Here is a 26,197-nt window from a genome sequence, read left to right as displayed (position 1 = left end):
CATCATTCTTCACTAGTTCAATGAGGAGAGTGAGATTTCAATCTTATGATGGGGGGAACTATTCTTTCTCTTCCCCTCCCCACTTCAGACCTTTTGATCCCTTGACCATTCTTAAATGGCTGGTCTTATGAACTATATATAACCTTTAGTTTGCAAAGCAAAGATATTGCTTGTTTTGATCAACCTGCACAATTAAAAATGTGATAGAGATGTGGTTTAGTTTATTTGGATAAACTAAACCACAGGAGGAGAAAGCAACATTATTTGGCTTTTATGTTTAAAATAGACTACTATGGCTAATTCTTTATGGTTTGCATTCTGAAAGCACCTTTATTTATTAACAGTAAAGTGCCTAAATTTGAGTATATAATTTGAGTAGATCAGCACATTTTTCACTTTCTTCCATACTCCAAAAAGATAATTCTTAATAGCCTTATTGCCCTCTTTTGACTTCTGGTCAAGAATTTTTAGGAAGCTTAATGATACTACTGAAAATGTGAGAATAGCATGCTGTTGTTATCTCTGATTTCATTGACATCAAAGAGCTGGTTGTGGAGGAGGTTCTAAGAAATAAGGATTTTACTAGTACAAGTTATGAGTTCCTCATTGAAGAATAATTGGGATGTTGATATTTAATGTTGTAGATGTAGCTATTCTTGATGTGGCGATCGTCAAATTAATAAATGCAGTATACTACTAACATCATCTACACCATGAATTTGATTTTTCATTCAATTAAAGATTATTGTGATAAAAAAATGTAAGCTTCAGCTAATGCTGGGGACTGTGGTATCCCACATGAGTTGAAGAATAGTTTAGTAATCAAAATTTAGAATTATAGATGATATTCTAGAAGTTTTGGTAATTTGTGCAAATCCTGTCAGATGAAACCATAGTGTACTATATTATCATCAGCAAAAATTTTTTGAATTTGCAGTCAAATGGAGAAGGTCGCTGATGTTATAGAAGGAACATGAACATTGATTGCATAATTTATTCTTCTGACTTTTCCAGGATCATTTGTCTAAAGTTGGGTAGCATAACCAAGTAGATCTGTTTTGGCAAAGGGAGAATCTATTTGCTTATCCATAGTTGGGGTAATTTATTAGTCGAGAGTCTGCAAAGTTTTCTTCATCACTTTAGAAAGAACTGAAGTGAGTGAAATTAAGCAGTAATCAGGTGGCAAAAATATTTGTTGCTCTTAGGGATGGGTTGACTATTCACTAATTTCTTGGCTGCAGGGTAAATATTTGTGGAATAGGAGAGAATAAAAAAGACAACACCAAACAAGGCAACTCTGGAGCTCAGACCTTCAGTACAATTGGATAAATACCACCAGGAGTACTTTTTGGTATATAGTTTAAACAAGATTCTTTTGATCTCTTTGGTGAAAAATCAGATGATCATTGAATGTTAAGAATAGTAGAAGGACATTTACCAAGATCATCTGTGCAAGAATTAAAGATAAAATAAGATGCCAGGAGTTGGCTTTTTCTCTGTTTAATGAAAGCAGTAGAACTATCCAGATCAATGGCTGCTCGTGGCTTGAAATCATGGGGGTGCTGCAACATTCGAAATATACATACACAATGTAAGTACAGTGTATACGTGTTTGGATAAAATATCGAAATTATGGTAAAAATTAAAAAAAAAATTAAACATGAAAAAATATTGTTTATTATCAATAAAATTATACAATTTGGTGTAATTCAAAATTACTTAAAAATAAAAATATTCTTCTTGTTTTATTTCATGAAAAAATATTCTTTATAATTGATAAAATTATACAGTTTGGTATAATTCAAAATTATTTAAAAATAAAATCCATTCTTGTTTTGTTTCGAGTGAAAAGGTCAATGACTTTTTCCGTGATGTTTGTGTGACTGTTGAAGAATTTGTAGTTCACTTAAAGTCACTACTGTCACAGAACTTATTTCTTGAGGTTGCATTTCTGAGGTCATAATTGTCAATAACCCCAATAATGTTCTAAAATAAACACTATAATAAATGTTATGTCTTTAATTGCAATGTCCAAATATTTAAAGAGAGAGAGAGTAAACACGATAAGCACTATGAACACTAAACTACTGGCGCAAACTGCATATAAACAACAGTGGAACTGCGCGACGGACTGTGCCGCATTATGCTAATACCTCTTATCTCACTATGACGTGCATATGCTTGCGTGTAGCAATATGACACTGTGGTAAACACAGTGCTGCTGGCGTCCTTCGCCCTCCTAAGTGCTACAAGATGGATTTTTATTATTTTTTATGCAAATTATGAGAATTGTATAGGATTGTTGATGATAAAATTAAATATTATAAGCAAATATAAATAAATTAATAAATATATATTTATATCGAGAAAAATTGGTGTGCTTCAGTTCTGCAGTGCCTATGCATGAGCCGCTCCTGATCCAGATGCAAGACAGGTGGAAGTGTGGTTGAACATAAGTTATGGCCAATAGCTTTGGCAAGAGACTGGAAAGCATAGTTGCTGTTTGGACATAATGTAAGTTTCCTGCTTTTAACTCTTTCAGAATTAACTTTGGGATAGTTTGCTTACAGCTAGTTTGCCCTTTGTATAAAAAGAAAAGGAAAATTAATTTCAATGATAACGAGTTGTGATATGCCTGGTTCTTTTCTTGTGCAGCCTTAGTACACTTTATTGGAGAATCAAGGCTTGAATAAGGATGATAGTTTAAAGTGGAATGGGGATAAATGTTTCCATACCAATAAGCAGTTTTTATTGGTATGGAAGTGAAGCATTCACTATAACAGTTTGAATTAGAATACTGTAAATAAGGAATTCCAGATGGATGAAAGTTACAGTGCATTTCTCCATAGGAGAAGTCAACGCTAGAATGGGTAATGCCTAAAGGAAATAGACAATGTCCATTGTATAGTTAAAAAGGGTCATTTAAAGAAAGGAAATCAAAAAGTTTGGAATCAAAGTGGATGGTGCATGAAGAGCTGAAATTTCAGATTCTTTTAGGAAAAATGCATGGTGTGCACACTGGAGGTGGAAATGAACATTGAAGTTGAACCTAAGACCACGTATATTTGCAAATTGTTGAAATCTTTGGGATTATAATCTCTGCATATAATCTCTCTCTCTCTTTGCTTGACTTTCCATTGTAGTTGTTTTTGGTTGAATTGAAATTGGAAAGTACTTGCAATATACTATTATTATCATTATTACACCTTCCATGGAGTCAACAGACTATCATGGGAGGTTCGTTTAACCGACAACATATTTATCATGCTGAATCTTAAGATTTTTAATACTTCCTGCATTATCAACATATTCCAGTATGCATTCCATTTGCCCACATCGCTCTATGTAAAAAATCTACTTCTCATGTCACTCTTGCACACACTCTTAAACAACTTCTAGTGATAGCCTGTGGTTCTTCCCCTCTCATCTTCTACTCTTTTTATAATCCCTCTCTGGATTAATCCAATAAAATCCCCTCATTAACTTAAAACATCTCTATCATATCACCTTTTTTCTTCCTGTCTGCCAAACTTTGTATTCTACATTCCTTTAATCTCTTTATAGCCACATTCCAGAGCCTTGATATTGTCTTAGTCAGTTGTCTGTGGATCCTCTCCAATGTTTCCACATTACAGTGAAAACTTTCACTTCTTGAAAACCAGGTGGCCAAATCTGAACACAATAGTCCAAGTGTGATCTAACCAGTTCTTTGTACAGTGGCAGAATCATCTCATTATCCTTACATGTTAGGCGTACTTTGTATCAAAAACTGCACATTAAACTGCTGTAAAATCTGTTGTGAAAGAAAGAAAATAATGTTGCTATGTTTAAATTTCATAACTGATTTTCCATAATTTTTTTTTCTCCCAGTGTTTCCTAATATTTAAAATAGTGCTAATAAGGTGTGTATGTAGCTAGACAAGATTTAATTTGCTACTTTTAAATGCTGAGTTTATGTTACTTGTAATCACAGTGCACAAATTTTGTATAGAAATGTCTCAGGAAACTTCCTTATAAAAGTAACTTAGTGCTAAATACACTGTGAGCTTTATTGTATGAATTTTACATTCATATGTGTGTGTAGTAGTGTGGTTTAACTTCTCAGTAATTTATGTCCTTTGTAATAATTGTCTTAGCAAAAAAAAAATAAATGTTGTGTTTTTGTAATTACCTTGGTCTGTTTTCCTTAGCAAATGCACTATCTCTAAAAAATTAAATTTTTGCGAACCTGCGGGCATAACAAATAGTCACGACTTGCATTTTAGAGAATTAGTAGATATGTTTTGTGATTATTTTCTGTTTTTCCCACCCCATCTTTCTAACAATATCCAATCAAATTAGGTGGTGCAGTAAAAAAAAAAAAATAATAAATTTCCTAATTTGACTTTGTGCAAGAGAGGGAAACTGCTCACATTAGACTTGTATCACTCAGCTAACACCTTTTTTTTGTTCCATATTTATAGGGAGTAGGTGAGGCCGTTTAGCCCTATCTAACTTTTGGAAACTGAGTGGGCAGCTCAATCTCCACTGGTAGCCAATCAGAGATAGCTGGCCCAGGGTTATTATCACTAATTAATCGGTATGCAGTGAAGAAGACAGCTAGCAAGTGCCGCCATCTCGTGGTGCCTAACCCTAGCACAATATTTTTAATGTCTGAAAATAATGTGGGTTCGACGGCTGATTTTCTTGTGTTTACGGGACGAAAAACCCGAGTTTCTGGGAGAAGAAACCCGCTAGTCCATACCAGAGATTGACTAACTCGGGAGCCGGTCGAGAAAAGGCTTAGAAATAGTTCCTCTAGTCGACGACTAGATTCGAACGCCTTTCATCGTGCGGTCAAGCGCCATTGAGTGCAAACGCCACTTCTACTGATCTACAGGCTCTTTAGTTTGTCTAATAGCAGGGGGGGTAGAAGTAGGTCACGAAAGGATTAACTTTGAGAGGCTTATGTTTAAAATAGAGATAGTCTAAACATAATGAGTTTGAATTGAATGAATAAAGTAAGGTTAATAGTAAGGTCAAGTTAAGTTAAAATAAATGAGTATAAGTAAACTATAAATAAAATAAGTAATAATAATAATTTTATACTGCCACAGTTTAATGTGCAGTTTTTGCACATTCAAATAATGTGCAGTCTTTGCAACATGCCCTCTAAACTTCACTCTACTGTCAACCATCACTTGCAGATCTTGAATCTCATCCACCTGAAGTATAGTGCCATCATTGTAGTACATAGCCTTATATTTCTGCAATCTAGAATGCTACACATTGCACTTATTAATATTAAAACTATAACCCCCACTCATTTATCCAAGCCAGAAGTCTATTCAAATGTTCCTGATGGGAATTAATATCAGCAGTGCTCCTTATAATTCTCCTCAACTTTGTATTATCAGTAAACAACTGAAGATCCTCAGTCAGTCCACATGATATATCATTTACAAACCAAATAAACAGCTGGGCCCAAGAACACCTTCTAGGGCATTCCACTGGTTAACCTCCTTTTTTAAGATGCTGCTCCATCATACACAACTTTCTGGCATCGTTTATAGGGCCAGTCTCTGATCCATCTAACCAATATACTATCTATTCCCATCCTCTGCAGCTTGTTCAACTTATCACAGTAATGATAAGTTGGTGAACCACTTATCATTATCTGTCAAACACTTTTGCACAGTCCGAGAATATCACAGTATATGATTCTCCCTTATCTAACACACTCGTTACCTTCTCATAATATGCAAGTAAATTGCTAAGATAAGCCCTACCCTTTACAAATCCATGTTGATCATCATAAAGAATCCTTTGTCCATCAATCCAATCTTGTATTTTATTCCTAATCAATCTCTCTAACACACCTCACCCTCAATAACAGTTATATGGAGTGGTCTATAATTGGAAACTTCTATCCTAGCCCCATGCTTGGGGAGTGGTACTATTTTGTCTCTTTTCCACTCCTTAGGCAACTTACCCGGTGCAAAACTTTCACTAAATAACCGGGTAAAGGGCATAACTAACTGTTCCATATGATTCCACATATATCCTTTTTTGGGGGGAAGTAACCTTTTCTTGTTTCACAACTTCCCAAACAAGTACCTCATGATCACTCTCACTATCTGGTAGCAGTTTTAATAACTCATTAACAACTACATCTTATAAAGATATCACTAAATCCAGCACATTAAACCCTTGAGTTGTTTGTCATGCTGCTTAAGATAGTTATCAATTAGAAATTCCACAAACTCTCCCTCCTTATTCCCTTACATTGTCTCCTCCTTTCAATCTACATTCCTGAAATTAAAATCTCCCATTAGGGTCATCTTCTTTTATGTCCAATTAATTTGCCTAAACATTTCACAATCAGTATTCTCTACGTTCCCTGGCCTATAACAGCATCCTACCTGCAATTTTTTGATGTGATTCGTCTGCAATCATTAACAGTACATCTGATAAACACATTAATGACTTTATCAACAACACTTATCCTTCACCTCCCACGACAACTTCCCTTAAGTTGCTTTTAACATTCTTTACTTAATCATCTTTAACCATTTCTTAACCATCTAAATCATTTGTGCACACAAATACCAGTAATTCTCAAGCCTGCTCTTTCCTTTTCTGCAAAGCAGAAAACTTATTTGTTTTAATGTTCCACCAGGAAAGCATGTTTTGTATTCATTTTATCTCTAATGATTGAGTCCCCATACAATGCTATATGTATGGGGGCTCAATTTCGCTCCATACCGTACATCTTTAGATGTACGGTATGTAGCAAAAAAAAAATGGTACTGAACTTTAAAATTCAGTTATTCTGTAATTTTTTTGCGCCATACTGTATAATCTCATTTCCAGATGCTTCTTTTCATTTTCATCAACTCTTGCCTAATCTCTTCCTCTCCATTCCCTTTATTATTACTAACACTTCCATCCCATTGTTGTTTATTACTGACAGTGCTAGCTCTCATTTCAAAAATTCTAACTTATCAATACACTACTTGAGGGAGGGACTATAACAGTAGTTCCCCCTTATCTGCAAGGGATACATTCCAAGCCCCCCCCCCCCTCCCACGGATACCTGAAATGACGGATAGTACCTAAGCCTATATATACTTTTTTCCCTATACATACATAACTAAGGTAAAGTTTAATTTATAAATTAGGCACAGCAAGAGATTAACAACAATAACTAATAATAAAATAGAACAATTATAACAATGTACTTTAATAAAAGTTATCTGAATATGAATGTGAATGGAATCTTAGCAACCTCAACATAAGTTTTTTTTTTGTGTGTGTGTGTGTGTGTGTATTCTTTCCTTATGAAGTGGAGAACTTTCACCTTTTCCCTTAAAGGAAGTACTTTACAGCTTTTCTTTGGCATATCCGAATTGCCAGCATCATTGCTCTTGCACTTTGGAGCAATTATTAAATAAAATAAGGGTTACTTGTGCACAAACACTGCAATACCATGATAGTCAATGAATTTTTACATTTAATATTTTTGAATCAGAGTTGACTGCAGGTAACTGAACCCATGGATAAGTGGGGGGGGGGGGGGATCCTGTATATTAATACTTTCCTTCTTTTTGTCCACTCTAACAGTCTGCAGATCTTTTTTTAGTGCTTTCATAAAACAGTTCTTGCAATACATCCATTGGAAAAATCCAGGTCAGAATCATTGTGCCAAAGCTTTCTGTGCTGCAGATGTGCATTTCCTTATAGACACCATTTTTAGAAAGAAGTAGGAACATAAATACAAACAAGTAGCAAGAACACAAAGAAAAAATTACAGCAAACATTACTGAACAACACTTGTATCTAGCATGAATAAAATGACGCACGGTTACATGGAAGAAAAAAAAAAGCCACAGTATGCACTATTTCAAAAACTGTTCTTAGCACAGCTCAAATAGGCTGCCATATTTACTTGCAGCACTCCTTACTAAGCTGAACATATGAAGAATTTGACCAACTCCTCTGCAAATTGTGGCCTCAGCAGTGCTTTCCTCCTCACAGCAGTACTTCAACTCCTTCCAGGCACACCTAGCAGAATAGTGGCAGCAAGATTATTTAATGGATAACCTGGAAACCTCTAAAGTAGTGGTGTCAAACTAAAATAGGAACATGGGCCATTTAAACTTGTACCTGAAAGAGGCATTCTAACTCTAAAGACAATATTAAAGAGGATATTGAAAATAAATTAACCTCTGAGATTACTAGGCTAAAGCAGATTATTAGACAGACGATGAGGGAACTACATAAAGTCAAGTGGCAAAACAAAGCACAGAATCAGATAAGTTAGTGCATGATAACGAAATTCTGGTAAGTAAAGTTGATTATAAAAAGAAGGATGTTATTTGGTATCGTGATTCTATCAAAAAACATGCCATTGATGAGAAGGGTTATAACATCAAGTTTTCCTGGTGCAAAAATTGAAACTATAACACAATTCAAAAGCAGAAAAGAAAAGTAAATGAGATTGTAATTGTAGTAGGTACTAACGACTTAACTAGTGATAAGTTCAGTACGATGAAGTACATGAAAGGGTTGTTGGAAGAGGAAAAAGTGAGAAAATAAAAATAGTAAGTGTATTACCTCGATAGTATAAAAATGAATTAAGAGGGGCTATGGCGGCAAATTATACTGCTCAAAACAATTAGGGAATATTTGAAATTGTTATAATTCTTGACCGCAGAGATTAATGAATAACTAACTCTTATTTAGAAGTATTGGTCAAATGTTGATAAACTATTTAATAACTAACTAGTTTCGCTGGCTATTGCTATCGACATCTTCAGGGCATAAATAAGGTAGGCAAAGTAAATTACAAGGTAGATGTTAACTGACAATTGTAATTCAATAACAAAATAGTACTGAGCGTGAAACAATACACATGTCGCAGATACATGATTAACTTGTCGAGAAACATTTTGTAGTTGCCGCTGAAGTTCATTCATGTGTGTTTAGTGGTCTGATTAAGGTCTTCCATATATCAGGTAGGATTAAACCTTGATTCCTGTTGAGGTATTTTGTGGAACGGGCAACTGTAGCTGCTTCTTTGAAGATTCTGGAACAGTAGTTTTCTTCCATATAAGGCATATAACTTTTATTCCATTCAATAATATGGTTGGTTGTAGAGAAGTGGGAAGAAAGACCAGAGATATATCTTGTCTGTTATTTCTTACATAACCGATGTGTTCCCTTTGTCTCATTTTGACGTCTAACCAATGTAACTAAGACCACAGGAACAAGGGATGTTGCGAACTCCAGCATACTTGTAGAAAAGATGAATAGTTTCAACTGGCTTGAAGGTCACTCTAATATTGTGTGGTTTTAGGAGGAGAGCCAGTTTTTTGGAAATGGTACCAACATATGGAATAGTTATAGTGGTGATGATATGTTGGGTGACATCACGTTGTCTTTGTGGTATGTCAGAGAAGAGAATCTTGTTAATGAGTCTTCTAGGGTAGCCATTTAAGGTTAGGTCGTTGTATATTGTAGTCAATTCTTCTTGTAGATCATTTTGGTCCGCAGTAAAGTGTATAGCTCTTTTCTTTAGCATATGAATAATGCTAATTTTTTGGGAAATGTGCTGTGATGAGCTGAAGTTGGATTACATCCAGTGTTTGTAGTTTTTCTATAAACAGATACGTTGACACTGTTATTTTCTTGTTTCTTTATAATGATGTCCAGAAATGGTAGTTGGTGGTCCTTTTCAAGTTCAAGTGTGAATTTGATAGTATGGTAGAACGAATTGATTTTGTTTAGGTAATCCAAAATCTCTTCCTTTTTGTGGTTCCATATGATAAAGATGTTATCTACATATCCAAACCATGTGTAGGTTTTGGGTTAATCTGAGATAAGATTTTAGTTTCAAGATCTTCCATAAATAGGTCAGCACAACAGGGTTAGAGGGGGACTACTCATGGCCAATCCGGTTAATTGTTTGTAAATGGTTTTCTTCTTCCATATGAAATAATTAGAAGTTAAACAGTGACTAAACAACAAATGATGTCTTGTGGGAACAAACTGTCTAAGATGTTGATGACTTCAACTACTGGAATGTTGGTAAACAGGGAAGTAACATTGAGGCTAGCAAGTATATCATCTATAGAGATAGGGACATTTTTTTTTTTAATTTTTCAATAAAATGTTGAGAGTTTTTAATGTAAGTATCTGAGTTATGGATGTGATTTAAACAGTAAATAGGTTGGAGAATTGATTCCATCTACAATTGGACGTAATGGGGAGCCACCCTTGTGCACTTTTGGAACGCCGTACAGCCTAGGAGTTAGAGAATGCATAGATTTTAACTTTTTAATTAAATCTGTAGGCCAGTTTGTCATCCGACGTAATAGTTCATTGGTGTCGTTATGATTTTTTAACATTGGATCTGTATTAAGGACATTATAGACGGACGTATCTGATAACAGATGGTTAAGGTTATCTTCATAGTCTTTTGTGTTTAAAATGACAGTACTATTTCCTTTGTTCGCTTTAAGTATGATGATGTCTTTGTTATTCTTTAAGTTGAGCAGGGTTCTTTTTTCCATAGGGGTGAAATTTGTGTGTTCCTTACACCGCAGAAAAACATGGTACGAAAGAAAATTTAAAGAATCCTGCGAAATCCTGATAAACCACCCAAATATCAACAATAAAGATGGTATGAAAATTCCAAGGATTTGGATGGCACACATTCAGCCAACCTAATTTGAAAGATTCAACATAAGTCAGGACTCTAGCCAATCTGCTATTATTAGAAACCATTCCACTCCAACTGGCTGGAATGATGTTAATATATGTATATAGTAGACAACACAAATAATAGGCACACATTCAGCCTATCTAATATATAAGATCCAGCATAAGTCAGGACTCTAGCCAATCTTCAGCTAGTATTAGAAACCATTCCATACCAACTGGCTGGAATGTACAAGTATAATCATGATGTTAATATATGTATATAGATACTTGTTGTTGCACCCAATGTATCTCTACAACCAACAGATAACACTAATAATAGGACTTTAGCATTGATGTGTGTATATATATATATATATTTTTTTTTTTTTTTTTTTTTGCACCAGAGGTCAGGCCAACAATTGTTGTAGCAGTTGGTCAGTATCTTTAACAAACCAGTTTGATTCTAGTGTAGCTTGTTTTCTGTGTATAGTTGTATGCTCCAAAAATGACCTTGACATAAAGGTCGAAACATCAAATGTAGATTTTAGTTATATTAAACTAAAGTTTTTATTCAAACGCGGTAGTTGTCTCCATAATTCTCAAAAATGCATTAAAATCTATGCATTTTATGCATTCTCTAACTCCTAGACTGTACGGCGTTCCAAAAGTGCACAAGGATGTCTCCCCATTATGCCCCATTGTTGATGGAATCAATTCTCCAACTTATTTACTGTCTAAACATCTAGCCAAAATTCTACAACAATGCATCCATAACTCAGATACTTAAATTAAAAACTCTCAACGTTTTATTGAAAAATTAAAAAACGTCCCTATCTCTGAAAATGATATACTTGCTAGCCTCGATGTTACTTCCCTGTTTACCAACATTCCAGTAGTTGAAGTCATCAACATCTTAGACGATTTGTTCCCACAAGACATCACTTTGTTGTTTAATCACTGTTTAACTTCTAATTATTTCATATGGAAGAAGAAAACCATTTACAAACAATTAACTGGATTGGCCATGAGTAGTCCCCTCTCACCCTCTTGTGCTGACCTATTTATGGAAGATCTTGAAACTAAAATCTTATCTCAGATTAACCCAAAACCTACAGCATGGTTTATGCTATAGAATATGTAGATAACATCATGGAACCATAAAAAGGAAGAGATATTGTATTACCTAAACAAAATCAATTCGTTCCACCAATCTATCAAATTCACACTTGAACTTGAAAAGGACCAACAACTACCATTTCTGGACATCATAATAAAGAAACAAGAAAATAACAGTGTCAGCTTATCTGTTTATAGAAAACCTACAAACACTGGACGTTATCCAACTTCAGCTCATCACCACATCTCCAAAAAACTGGGCATTATTCATATATTAAAGAAAAGAGCTATACACTTTACTGCGGACCAAAATGATCTACAAGAAGAATTGACTACAATATACAACGACCTAACCTTAAATGGCTACCCTAGAACACTCGTCAACAAGATTCTCTTCTCTGATATACCACAATATATCACCACTATAACTATTCCATACGTTGGTACCATTCCCAAAAAAACTGGCTCTCCTCCTAAAACCACACAATATTAGAGTGACCTTCAAGCCAACTGAAACTATTCAGAAATTTCTAAGCTCACCGAAAGACTTCCATCCTTTCTACAAGTATGCTGAAGTTTACAACATCCCTTGTTCCTGTGGTCTTAGTTACACTAGTCAGACGTCTAGAAGCTTTGAAATGAGACAAAGGGAACACATCAGTTATGTAAGAAATAACAGACAAGCTGCATCTGGCCTTTCATCCCACTTCTCTACACCCAATCACATTATTGAATGGAATAAAAGTCATCATCATCAAATTCCTGACATGTACCCTCAAGGGGTGTACAGAATATGATAGTACTACATGAAAAGTTTACATCATTACTAACTTTCTATTTACAATTTTCCTCCAAATCAGTCTGTTATTTGTCAAGACTCCAACATTATCAGATCTTATATTTCTATCGTCTAAGGCAGTGCTTCCCAAACTTCTGGATGTGAGGGCCCTGTTTATAAAAATTAAAATATTTAACCCCCCCCCCTCGAAAAAATCGTAATTGAAACATATATTATTATAATATTTATTGTATTTATATTCAATACTAATTTATATCCAAAAACATATGCAGCGAATATTGCAAAAATCAAATGCAAATATTACATTTTTAGCATTTTACATACACATTTGACATGGCACATTATCTCAGATTTTTATATAGGTAGATATATTGTTATTGTACATTTGCATATTTTATACAAGCATATGAAACGTAAGACGATTAGTAATAAAGAAAGAATTAAAAACATAAAAGAAGTTTAATAACAATTTAATGTGATGGATGTGTTTCTATACTGCTACACAGAAAGTCAATATCAGGTGAAATATTTGAAATGGCTATTCTTAGATTTCTTTCCAATTCTTCCATCGATAAGCAGGACCTATGTTTATTTTTAATTATCAATAACGATGAAAATGCTGTTTCACAAAGGTATGTAGATGTGAAAGGAATTAACATATTTAAGGCTGTTTTTGCTAATGAAGAACGTTCTTTTTCTCGTCGAATCCAAAATTCGGATAAATCACTGTTAAGAAATTCTGATTCACGGGTTGAATCTGCTCTCATATCAGTTAGTTCTTCTTGGGATGATCATGGAAGATTGCTAAATTGGAGAGAAGGAGCAAATGGTGTTCTTATCCAATCATATTCTTTATCTTCATTCAAATTAGGAAAATATTTTTCGAAAAAAAACATAGAATTTGTGAGGTGGTTAATTATTATCGTTTTATTTTCTGTTGATAGTAAAATATTATTTTCTTTAACATATTTATGAAGAGAAGCAAACATTTCCGTTTTATTATCCTTAAAACTTTTTAACCATGCAGAAAGTTTACTTTGAAATGCTTGCAATTTAATTTAGTGTTAACATATTGGTGCTTTTTCCTTGCAGAGAAAGATTCATTTCATTAACTTTTTCGAAAAAATCCGACAGATAAGAAATGAAACAACCAATTTTGATAACAAAAATGAAATGCTAACGTGGGAATCTTATCAAGAAGAAAAATTCGTAGTTCATCTTTCAATATTAAAACTCGTTTTAGAACTTTTCTGCGGGACAACCACCTTACTTCTGCGTGATATAAAAGAGTGTAGTAACTGGAATCCATCTCTTGGTATAAAATACGAAACAGTCTTGAATTAGTAGCATTACTTTTTATGTAATTAACTACAGTAGAAACTTCTGATAACACTTTACTCAGCAATTCTTCCATTTGTCGAAATACTAAGTTTTCTCTATGGATAAGGCAATGAACATGTCTTGCATTTGGATAAACTTTTTTTACTTTTGCTACAAAACCTGAAATTCTCCCCGTCATGGCTGCGGCACCATCAGTGCAAATCCCGATACACTATTGCCAATCAAGTTAATATTCTTTAAAAAAATTATTCACTTTTTCAAATATATCTTTTCCTTTGGTTGTACCAGAAAGATTTCTGCAAAATAGTAGATCTTCATGAATTTTAAAATTATAGAGGTATCTAACAAAAACCATTAAATTAGCGTCCATTTGTATTATCTGCAGATTCATCAAGCTGAATGGCAAATGCATTACTTTGTTTGATTTGTGAAATTAATGTAGGCATGATATTATCGGCAATGCAATCTACTCTTCTTTTAATTGTGTTATTAAACACTGGAATTTTTTTTAAAGGTTCTGAGATTTCAGAACCATAGATAGTTTCACAAATTTTTATTGCTGCTGGTAAGATGAGGTCTTCACCAATTGTATGAGGTTTCTTTGTTTTTGCAATTAACAAAGCAATTTCAAAAGATACTTTTACTAATTTGTCATTCAGTTTAGCATGCTTTGAAAAACATTTAGTTTGTCGTTTTAATTCTTCAGCCTTTCTTTGAAAAAACTCAATTGTCTTACTCTTATATTCCCCATGAACAGTATCTAAATGGTGACAAAGTTTTCCAGGTCGCTTGCAATCATTTGATAACTGTTTACAGCAGATTACACACATAGGTTTGTTTGGATTATTATATGATGGTACAAAACCCATATTTCAAATAAGAAGGATCGTATTTTCGAATTTTTTCATGCAACATTTTTTGCATCTTGCTGTTTGGTGCTGAAGATGACGTGGGCTGTTCTGGTAAAATATGAATTTTTTTTTTATTTTTATTTATTTTTTTTTTTTAGTCTGTTGTTTCTGCTTCTTCTGATTGTTTGTTGGATTTTTTTTTTTTTTATCAGCCACTTATCCAACTCAGGGTTACATTTTTAACGTAGAATAGATCAAATAATAGCACCACTTACCGATACTGGCACACCACAGACTAACAACGTGAAATTAGTGAATATTACCTGAATAAGGGAATCTCCGGACCAGGAACATTTTTTCTTTTGTGACTTTTCTCCCTTTACAGTAATTAAGCCTAACGAGAAACAGACATCAAAGACAGGTTATTAAAACGTGGATATGATTGGTGCGGTATTAACAAAAGATTGCATGACCGAAAGATAAAAGCATAGCTGACAATTGAGTTGAAATGCTAACTCTCTTCAACCAAATTCCATATGTGAAACTGCCATAACATTCACTATATATATATATTTCTTAGTTTTAACACGTTCAGTTGAATTTTATTGCTGCCTTGCGAAATCGAACTCACATCTAATTAATAACAATAGTTTTTAGTTAGATACTGTGTTTGTAGGTGCAACACATGGTTTTGCTTGAGTCTATATATATAGCATAGTTTCTGTATGGGGGGGGGGGCATGTGATTCATTAATTAGTGTCATTTTTATCTTAGTTGTCTCTAATTGCACTATTTGTTGAGAAATATATTAGCAGACTGCTCATACCTTAATCATACTTAATCATAATAAAAGTTGTTTACCGCTGCAAGCAAGTTAATATTGCCCCATGTGAACTTGTTTAAGCTCTTTTTCATGTGTGAAGTATATGCAAAACTTTCATTGGTAATGGAAAACTAGCTTGGATGACAGTGATAATAAAAAACGAGTTTTGATATGTATATAAAGTCAATATCAACAGTCGTCTGATTACGAACCCGTGATGAAAGGGACGGGAAGATTTTTACCTTCCCCGGAGAGCATTCAAAACAAATACAATTAACCATTGCTATGAAATGAAACTTATATGACTAAGCATACATTTACTAATATTCATTAAGCGCTGAAATACGCAGAAAGCAAAGTTTGTGAACCAATACCAATGTGTGAATTTTTCCATTAAAATATAAAAAATAACAAAAAATAATAATAATAAAAGTTAAATACGTTTCTTTTAAGATAAGAAAAATCTACTTAGTCTTAAAACATTTTAAATTTGTTTTCATTATTTCACCCCCCCTCAGCAAAACCTATGGTCCCCAAGGGGGCTGCGGCCCACAGTTTGGGAAGCGCTGGTCTAAGGCACTCTGTACCGATCAATCCACCTATATCTTGGTCTTCCTCTGGGTCGTTTTCCTGCCAACCTGGCAGAGAACACTTGTTTTGCTAATCTTTCCTCACCCATTCTGTGTAAATGACCATACCACCTGAGATTAGCTCTGCTAACGCATTACTGGATGCTGTCAATGTCAAATTCTTTCCTAATATCCTCATTTTTAATATGATATTGCCATTGATGCCATCTGTTCACGCCTATAATCTTTCTCAGGCCTCTCATATCTGCGGTCTCTTGTCTTTGGTCAAGTGTTTTACTTCTGACCCAACTTTCAGATCCATAAGTTAAAACTGGTTTGAACACTCTCTTGTATACACCTAATTTAGTGTTCCTACTAATTTCTCTCTTATTCCATATGAATTTATTCAATTGACTGCCTACCATACCAGCTTTGTTGATTCTGTTGTCTATTTCCATATTTAATTCACCATCTTCATTAAAAATCGTGCCTAAGTAGCTGAAATGTTTTACTTGTTCTACAGGTTCCCCGTTCATAACACAGTTGACATTTTCAATGATTCTGCCGATTTTTCATTATCTTTGTCTTTTTATTGCTGACCTTCATACCATATCTATTACAACAGTTATTCAATTTGTCAGGGAATCTTGCAAACTTGTAACAGATTTATTTAGAGGTATAACATCATCCGCATAATGCAAAGAGCTGACATTAACATGTCCAATTTTGATATCATGTTTAATACCACTTTCCTTCATAATGTGATTCATATAGATAATGAATAACAGAGGATAATGTACATCCTTGACTCACCCCAGTTTTAACATTAAACCATCTTCCTGTACTTCCTTCAATTCTAACTGTTGATTTACAACTCAAATAAAGACTAAGTATTGCTTGATATAATGCCCCATTGACACCATATAACTGTAGCATTTTGAATAGCTTCTCTCTTGGCACCTTGTCATATGCCTTTTCCAGGTCGACAAAACTTAGATACAGATCTTTGTTATATTCCCATGCTTTCTCAACCATTTGTCGTAAAGTGACAGCCTCTATTTGGTCTGAATTCAGCTTGTTCTTCACCAAGCTTTTCTTCCACAATTCTTCTCAACCATTTCTCAAGTATACTTGCATAGATCTTGCCAGGAACACTCAGTAGGGAGATACCTCTGTAATTCTTGCATTCAGTTTTATTTCCCTTTTTATATATGGGTACTATTAGAGCTCTACTCCAATCATCGGGAATTCGTCCCTCTGTCCAGGCTTTCTGGACCGATGGACTATGCAGTGCAGCTACTATAAGACTTTTATACCACCATATTTCAGCATTTCTGGTCGAATATCATCTCCTCCTACTGCCTTTCCACATTTCAAGCCTTTGATGGCTTTTTCTACTTCAAGTATGGATATGTATTCCTGACTGTATGCGTGGAGTGTTTTTTACCACTATGCTATCACTGCTTGTTTCATTTAGCAATTTTTCGAAGTAATTACTACATCCTTAAAGGATATCTTTTTCTCCTGTTTTCATGTCACCTTTATCATCTCTAAGTCATTTTACAGAACTCTTTCTTCCATTTCTAAGCTTCTTCAACAACCTCCAGAATATCTTACCACCTTCTTGATATTTATTTTCTGTGTTCTTGCCAAAGTCCTTCCATGACTTCTGTTTAGCTAGTTTTACACAGTGTTTAGCTTTCTTACATTTGTCTCTGTATTCTCTAAGATCACTAGCTGACTTATTTTCCAGGAACTTTTGATATGCTTTCTTCTTTTCCTTCACTGCCTCTTTAACTTCCTGTGTCCACCATGGAATTCTGATTTTTCTATCCTTGCAGACAACTTCACATCATGCCTCTCTGGCTGAATCAATCAGGGTTTTTCCTCAAGGCTTGCCACTGAATCGCCAAGGTTTGGTTCCTGCTCTCAAACTCTTTCATTTTTTCTTCAATAATCTTTGTGTATTTTAGTCTATAGTTCGCATCTGAGAGCTGCTCAACTTTTATTCGCTTTAAAACTTTCTTACATGTTATTCTTTTCAATATGAAATTCAATTTTATCCTGCTCATGACTAAAAAGTGATCATTTCCAATTTCAAATCCTCTGTACACTCTGGTGTCCTGCACCAGAATGAAAACCTCACTATCAACAATAACATAGTCAATGAGACTTTTCTTATTCCTTGCCTCTTCTCTCCATGTGAATTTGTGCACATTTTTATGTTGGAACATGGTGTTAGTAATAACCAGTCCATGTCGTGAGCAGAAATCCAACAGGTATTTGCCATTATTATTAGCTTTGCTCTTTTCTCCAAATTTTCCCAAAATATTTTTGTATGTCTGATAATCATTTCCTACTCTGCTATTCAGATCCCCAACAAGGACCAACTTTTTCTTTTTCATTCAGTTGCTTTTTCTAAAGCATCAAAAATTCCTCCACTTCTACCTTAGTAGAACCTTCTGTGGGACCATAGGCACAAATAAGTCTCATTGTCCAATTCCCCATTCTGATATTTGCCTATATCACTGTACTTGAGACTGCCTGCCATTCAAGAAGATTAGCCTCGTATTTTGTGTTGAATACTATGGCTACTCCTTTTCCTTGATTGTCATTACCTGATTATAACATTTTGTATTTATTGCTCAGAAAGATCTCACCAGTTTTTGTCTTTTTTGTTTCAGCCACCCCTATTATGTCGATCTGGTACTTATCTAATTCTTCAGCCAGCTCCGCTTCTTTGTAATTCAGGCTTCTCATGTTGATAATACCGATCTTTAACTCTGGTAATGTTTAGTTGGGGTGTGTTTTCAGATTTGTTCCAGTAGCTGACTTTGCTGTTTGCCCTGGTTCCCTGGCGAAAACAACTGGGGCCTTGTTTAACCGGGTGGCGTCACAGCTAGCATGAAATTTTGTCATGTTGTACCATCATTTTCTGTATTGGTTTAAGCCAATAGGAATACAATTTGGTCGGCTAAATCCCAAATTGCCAGCCCATCCTCGTTCGTTCAGTATCCAGGTAGATACCTAACATGGTGCACCACGAGAAGGTGAAGATTGGACATTAGGGCAGAATCCCTGGTCGGTTCTCCACATTCCTTTAAAGGCAATGTAGAGGTCTCCACTCCGTTATACAGCTTTGACCCTTAAGTACCCCTGGAATAAAAGTTTTATGCCTTATATAGAAGAAAACTACCATTCTTCCAGAATCTTCAAAGAAGCAGCTACAGTCGCCCATTCCACAAAAAACCTCAACAGGAATCAAGGTTTAATCCTACCTGATATATGGAAGACCTTAATTAGATCACTAAACACACATGAAATGAACTTCAGCGGCAACTGCAAAATGTTCCTCAACAAGTAAATCATGTATCCATGACACGTGTATTGTTTCACGCTCAGTACTATTTAGTTATTGAATTAGAATTATCAGTTAACATCTAGCTTGTAATTTACTTTGCCTACCTTATTTGTACCCTGAAGATGCCGGAAAAACTAGTTGGTTATTAAATAGTTTATCAATCCTTGACCAAGAGTTAGTTATTCATTAATTAGGATATTTTGGTTTTCTTGTAAATTATAAAATTATAAAAATAATTTACAAATGTAACAAATTTATTTAAAAATATTCTTAATACACAACAGTGTAGAACATGCAGCTGTGTATAAAATCATGTTAAGACTTGATTCTCGTAGACAGGCTTATACGTTGGTTATGCATTACTAAATCACTTAAGGAATTGAACAACGTAGATACGAATATAAATTAAATTACACTTTAATAAATATTTCCGATATTTCGGCAACGTCACGTTGCCATTTTCAAAAGGAACTTACAAAAAGGTACGTGCACGCAGGCACTACAACACAGTAACTGAGAATGAAGAGATGAAGCTATTGTTCTCCTAGAAGTCCTGATGGTGCCCTCTAGCGGGCTAAGTAGGTGTTCTTGGTCATCGGGCTGAAGGTCTGCTGATGTATGCCTCCCAAATTTGGGGCAGTCACATACAACCAAATTTGTTGAGGTTTGGAGAGTTTCTTAGGGCTGAGGCTGATTCCATAAATAGTCTTTTGAATTTGTATTTGCTATGGTGTAAAAATTTCGGAATTTTTTCAGGGGTGCCTCGGATGTAGGGAATGGTGATGGATTTAGAGTAATCCTTGTGGAGGGGGGGGTTGTAGGTTTTAATACTTTTTGGATTTTTTTTGGGGGGGTGGATAGACATTGGCTGAGAAAGTGTTGAGGATGTGATTTAGTTCAGTGTTTAGGGCCATGTCATTAAAACAGAGTTTAGCCCTGTTGTATAGTGTTTTCACCACTCCATATTGTTGTGATTGGGGGTGGTGGGATTGTTAGTTAATGTATCTGCCTGTATGGGTGAGTTTTCTATAAACTGAGAAAACCAAGTTTCCATCAGGCTGGTGGGTGACTAGTGTGTGTCTAGGAAAGGAAAGCTGTTGTTTTCCTCTTTTTCCAGGGTGAACTTGATTCTGGAGTGTTGGTTGTTTAAGTGTGTTAAGAAAGAGAGGAGTGTTTCAGAGCCATGTGGCCAAATAGCGAATACATCATCAACGTAGCGAAGCCATATGGTTGGTTTTTGTGGGGCAGAGGCTAAGGCTTTTTCTTCAAAGGTCTCCATAAAGAAATTGGTCAATGGTGGGGAGAGTGGTGACCCCATGGCTGTCCCCTCTATTTGTTTGTAGAATTTTCCCTGCCAAACGAAATAGCCTGAGTTCATTGTGAACTGAAATAGGGCTGAGATATAGGGAGAAAATTTAGCTTGGATTAGCTCTAAAGTTTCCTTGAGTGGGACATTTGTGAATAAGGAGGAGACGTCAAAGCTGGCCATTATGTCAGTATGTTGGAGTGTAAGGTTTTCTATGCTGGCTTTGAAGTGGGCTGAATTTTTTATGTGTGATGGTGTGTTGCCAGTATAGTGTTGTGAGCTCTTTGGCCAAATGTTTAGCTAATTTGTATGTGGGAGGAATCAGTGCCATCCACTATGGGACGTAATGGCACATTTTCTTTATGTATTTTTGGGAGTCCGTAAATACGGGGGAGGGGGGGTATAGAGTTAAACGGCTTTAATCTGGTAACTTCTACAGGCCAAGAAGTGACTTTCTTAAGGAGCCTGATGGTGAAGTTTTCTAATTTGTGAGTTGGTGAGATTGTATTCGATAGGGAGGTAAGTAGCCTGATCTAATAGAAGAGCATTAAGCTTACCTTTGCAGTCCTTTTGATTAAGTACTACAGTTGCATTTCCCTTATCCACTTTGGTGATAACTAATTCTTTATTATTCCTCATTTCCTGTAGAGCTTTAAATTCCTTGTTGGATATGTTGGTTTTTGGTGGTCTTGCTTTTGCAGAGGACACAAGCTACATCCAGTCTTATACTGTTGGCGATTTGATGTGATTTGTTGGTGGATTCCACGTTCGATCTGGATCATAATATCCTCACTAGGTATTTTTCTGGGAACAATGGTGAAGTTGTAGCCACGTGAAACCGCGTTGAGTGCTTTAGAGTGAATGAAGAAAGGTTGATTACAGTGTTGGTAGCAAGTTTTAGATTGACGGTAGAATTCTATTTTAATTTTTCAAATTTTTTAATCGGCCTCGTATTTAAAATAGACCACAGTTCGTGATTTAAAGTGCACGAAAGCTCATCTTCGAAGACACGAATAGCTTCATTAATTTCCGCTAAGAGAAACCGCGTGGCGGTGATTTGTTCACGAAGCAACGCATAGCTAGCGCGGTTATATATATATACGGAGAGCTTTTTGTGAAACAAAACAGTGCTTGAATTTTACACAGTTCAGGATTACCTTATTATCCCAGCAGCGTTTCAGGAAAGTTAGACGATTTAATTGTCTAGACAGCTTCAACTTCATTTTACTGTATTGGCGGGCCTTCCGTGTGATCGTATCTCCGTGGACGATGTTGATTCTCGTAGACAGGCTTATACGTTGGTTATGCATTACTAAATCACTTAAGGAATTGAACAATGTAGATATGAATATAAATTAAATTACACTTTAATAAATATTTCCGCTATTTCGGCAACGTCACGTTGCCATTTTCAAAAGGAACTTACAAAAAGGCATGTGCACGCAGGCACTACAACACAGTAACTGAGAATGAAGAGATGAAGCTATTGTTCTAGAAGTCCTGATGGTGCCCTCTAGCTGGCTAAGTAGGTGTTCTTGGCTTGGGCTGAAGGTCTGCTGATGTATTCTCATTCTCAGTTCTCACTCTGTTCTCAGTTACTGTGTTGTAGTGCCTGCATGCACGTGTCTTTTTGTAAGTTCCTTTTGAAAATGGCAACGTGACGTTGCCAAAATATCGGAAATATTTATTATTAAAGTGTAATTTAATTTATATTCGTATCTACATTGTTCAATTCTTTAAGTGATTTAGTAATGCATAACCAACGTATAAGCCTGTCTACGAGAATTAACATCATCCATGGAGATACGATCGCACGGAAATATTTTATCTATTTTGTAGAAATCGTAGCCTTTAGCCAAGAACATATGGTGCAGATATTTGAGTTCTGTGGACAGAGCTGTATCGTTAGAATATACCCCCCAAAATGGTTCTGGCTCTGTGTGCAAGTGTTTTTAAGATGCCATACTGTTGGACTGGATGATGATGTGATTGTTTATATAGGTGTTGGTTTTCTGTAAATGGAAAAAAATAATGACCCATCTGAATGGTGGGCCTCTAATGTGTCAAAAAAAGGTAATTATTAGGTTATTAATTAAAGGTATTATTAGTGTTTTGTCCATGGGGAAAATGGCAAACACATCATCAACATCATGTAACCACACTAGGGGCGTGTATGTAACTGTGGAAAGAATTTTTTTTTTTTCAAAGTGTTCCATGTAAAAGTTTTGCTAAAGGGGTAACCCATAGCAGTACCATTAATCTGTAGATTTTTCTTCCCTTAAATTTGAATAATTCAAAGATACCAGGGGGAAATTGATCAAATCGAGAGTGTCTATAAGTGGTACATTGGTAAATAAAGAGGTGACATCAAAACTAGTGGTGGAGACATCACTCAAAGATAAACCACCAGACAATCGTACAGAAAAAATGGATACCTCGATACCCACTGAAAGCAAACTAAACATACCAACTGACCCTAACACGTTTGATGTTTTGAACACTCTACCAGAGGAAGAGATGGACACTGGCTGTCCATACTTCCCTAAAACAGTGGATAAATATATATCTGACAAAAGTGAGTCCTCAACCTCTCAAAAACCAGACAAGTCAATATCAAAACAATAGAAAATTTTTGCAATGTAACTGTCGTGGCATCTGCTAGAATATTGACGATATCAAGATGTTGTTGCAGAAACGCAAACCTTTCTGTTTCTGTCTACAGGAAACTTACTAAAGACCCAATGAGGACCATACCTTTAGGAATTTCGCTGTTGTACTTAAAGATAGAACTGGAGTTGGTCCTGCTCATGGAGGAGTAGCTATCCTAGTGGGCAGTCATATTCCTTTCCATCAGGTCCAACTTAATACGTCTCTGGAAGCAGTAGAGATTTGCTTCTCTTTGGGATTTCTTATTACAGTATGTTCAATTTATTTACCACCAAATGCTGAGTTAAATGAAATTGATCTTGATAACCTTATCTCGCAACTGCCTGAACCCATACTTTTGATGGGTGACTTTAATGATCACAATACTCTATGGGGTAGTGCCAACACTAATAGACGAGGTCGAATCATTGAAAACATTCTTGTTAATAATAACCTTTCCCTTCTAAATAATAAACTCAATACTTACTTTCATATTCTGCAATTGATCTTACAATCTGTTCCCCTTTCATTCTTCCACTGCTCATGTGGGATGTTGAAGAGAACATATTTGGAAGTGATCACTTTCCTGTTCTTTGTACAATGTCTTCAGGAACCATGTTCACCCACAGGGATACCTATATGGAAAATGGACCAGGCTGACGTTAACAATCTTGTCTCAGTTTTTTTTTGACATGGAAAAAGCCTATGACTAGGAGATATGGCATATTAAAAGACCTCTATAACCTAGGTCTCAAAGGACACCTCCCTGTATTTATTAAAAACTTTCTGTCCAGGCAAACTTTCCAAGTCAGAGTGGGAAGTACGCTATCTCAACCATATCATCAAGAACAATTTGTTCCCTCAAGGCTTTGTCTTAAGTGTAACCCTTTTTGCTATTAAAATTAAACTCAGTTATTGAACTTCCTCCCACTGTAGACAATGCTCTATATGTTGATGACTTAACAATTTACTGTCACTCACGTAACATGAGGGTAATGGAAAGACAACTTCAGCAAGAAATTGATCATGTCTCTCTCTGTGGGCTCTTAATAATGGGTTTAGGTTTTCAACAGAAAAAAAGTGTCTGTGTTACACTTCTGTCGAGAACACACTCATCACCCAGATCCTGAACTAAGAATGGGACATACTGTTATTCCAGTAGCTACAGAAACCAAGTTCTTAGGCCTCTTCTATGAAAGAAAACTCACATTTCTAGCACACATTAATCAACTAAGAGAAAAGTGCAAAAGAACTTTGAACCTCCTTCACATTCTGTTCTCTACTGAGTGGGGTGCTGATCGAGCTTCATTGCTCCATCTTTATCGTGCACTTATATGTTCAAAGCTGGATTATGGGTCCCAAGTCTATGGTTCAGCAAAACAGAGTAACCTATGATGGTTGGATTCCATCCATCATCAGGGTATACAGATAGCTACTGGTGCCTTTCACACCTCACCCACTCAAAGTCTCTATGTTGAAGCAAATGAACTGGCTCTATCACTTCGACAGAACCAGTTGTCTCTTAATTACACCCTAAAAATAAAATCTCTCCCAGATCACCCTACATGGAATAGTATCTTCTCTCTGCATTGGGAAGCTCAATATCACACAAATCAAACTGCTATACATCCTTTTGGTATGCATATTAAAGAAACTGTGCAAGCTGTTAGTATAAATGTTGATAACATTAGCTACATTAAACATAACAGCATTCCTCCATGGCAGGTTTGCACACCATCCTGCAACCTCTCACTTTGTCAGCTACAGAAATCTTATGCCCCATCATCCTTTTGCCTGCAATTGTTTAATGCACACAGAGCAGCACACACTGATTTCTTACTCATCTATACTGATGGTTCAAGAACTAACACCTCTGTTAGCTGTGCTTCCTGACATTATCTCAAATCAGATCCTGTCACACTGCAGTAATTATACAGCAGAGTTACGTGCCATTCAGCTTGCACTTGTGCATATAAAAGAAAACTGCTACCAAAAGTGTATAATTTATACAGGCTATCTCCTCTCCTATGTATAATCCGCATCCAGTACTTTATGAGGCGCTACACCTGCTTCACAAAATGAAAATCCTTACTTCGATGTTCAGTTCTGCTGGATTCCCAGCCACATCGGAATCAAAGGAAATGAGGCTGCAGCTGCTAAATCAGCTCATACCTTCTCCACGTACTCTTTGACAGTTCCATATACAGACAACTTATAAGATCAAAGCTAATTGCTCAGTGGGAGTTAACATGGCAAGAAGCATCAACAAGCAAATTATATAACATTAAACCTGAAATTAAACACTGACATTCTAGTCAATGTACAAAGAGAAGGGAGGAGGTTGTCCTTGCTAGGCTCTGCATAGGTCACAGTTACCTTATGCATTCTCATTTACTGAGAGCTGATGACCCTCCCATATGTGAAAAATGTAACACACATCTCATTATTCATCATATTCTGGTAGATTGTCAAAATTTACACGAGAGAGGAATGAAATTTTCACTATCTAACCAAGCCATATACACACAGGGAAATTGCATGATGTTTTTAATTTTTTAGAAAGAATTAATCTGTACAAACACATTTGACCATAAATATGTAAATACTTTTTTGCTTAACTTAACTTTTATACATACATATTATTCATTAGGTTAAATCTGACCAATTGTGTATTACCATAGACCTTGATCTTGTATATTTGT

At 35.5% G+C, this 26,197-nt stretch overlaps 1 protein-coding gene and 1 long non-coding RNA gene across 5 annotated transcripts in view; one reads left to right on the top strand and one right to left on the bottom strand.

Annotated features, from left to right (window-relative positions):
* LOC150105356 (YEATS domain-containing protein 4-like) overlaps positions 1 to 26,197 on the top strand; it is a 163,516-nt gene that overhangs the window by 101,172 nt on the left and 36,147 nt on the right. The window lies entirely within an intron of this gene.
* The window catches only part of LOC150105355 (uncharacterized), a 93,205-nt gene continuing 80,017 nt past the window's right edge, over positions 13,010 to 26,197 (bottom strand). For 2 of the 3 annotated variants that reach the window (XR_016548480.1, XR_016548481.1), the window contains exon 5: positions 13,010 to 13,402. This is a non-coding gene — a long non-coding RNA (uncharacterized LOC150105355). Of the gene's footprint in view, positions 13,403 to 15,113; positions 15,185 to 23,982; positions 24,131 to 26,197 lie in introns of all 3 variants that reach the window. The other variant, XR_016548479.1, reaches the window with a different exon arrangement.

The sequence above is a fragment of the Typopeltis vanoorti genome, chromosome 6 (assembly GCF_054136105.1).
Source record: "Typopeltis vanoorti isolate ZY-2024b chromosome 6, IOZ_Tvanoo_1.0, whole genome shotgun sequence".
In the NCBI taxonomy this organism is placed as follows: Eukaryota; Metazoa; Arthropoda; class Arachnida; order Uropygi; family Thelyphonidae; genus Typopeltis; species Typopeltis vanoorti.
The sequence above is the reverse complement of the archived record's forward strand: the minus strand, read 5'-3'. Positions and strand labels throughout refer to the sequence as shown.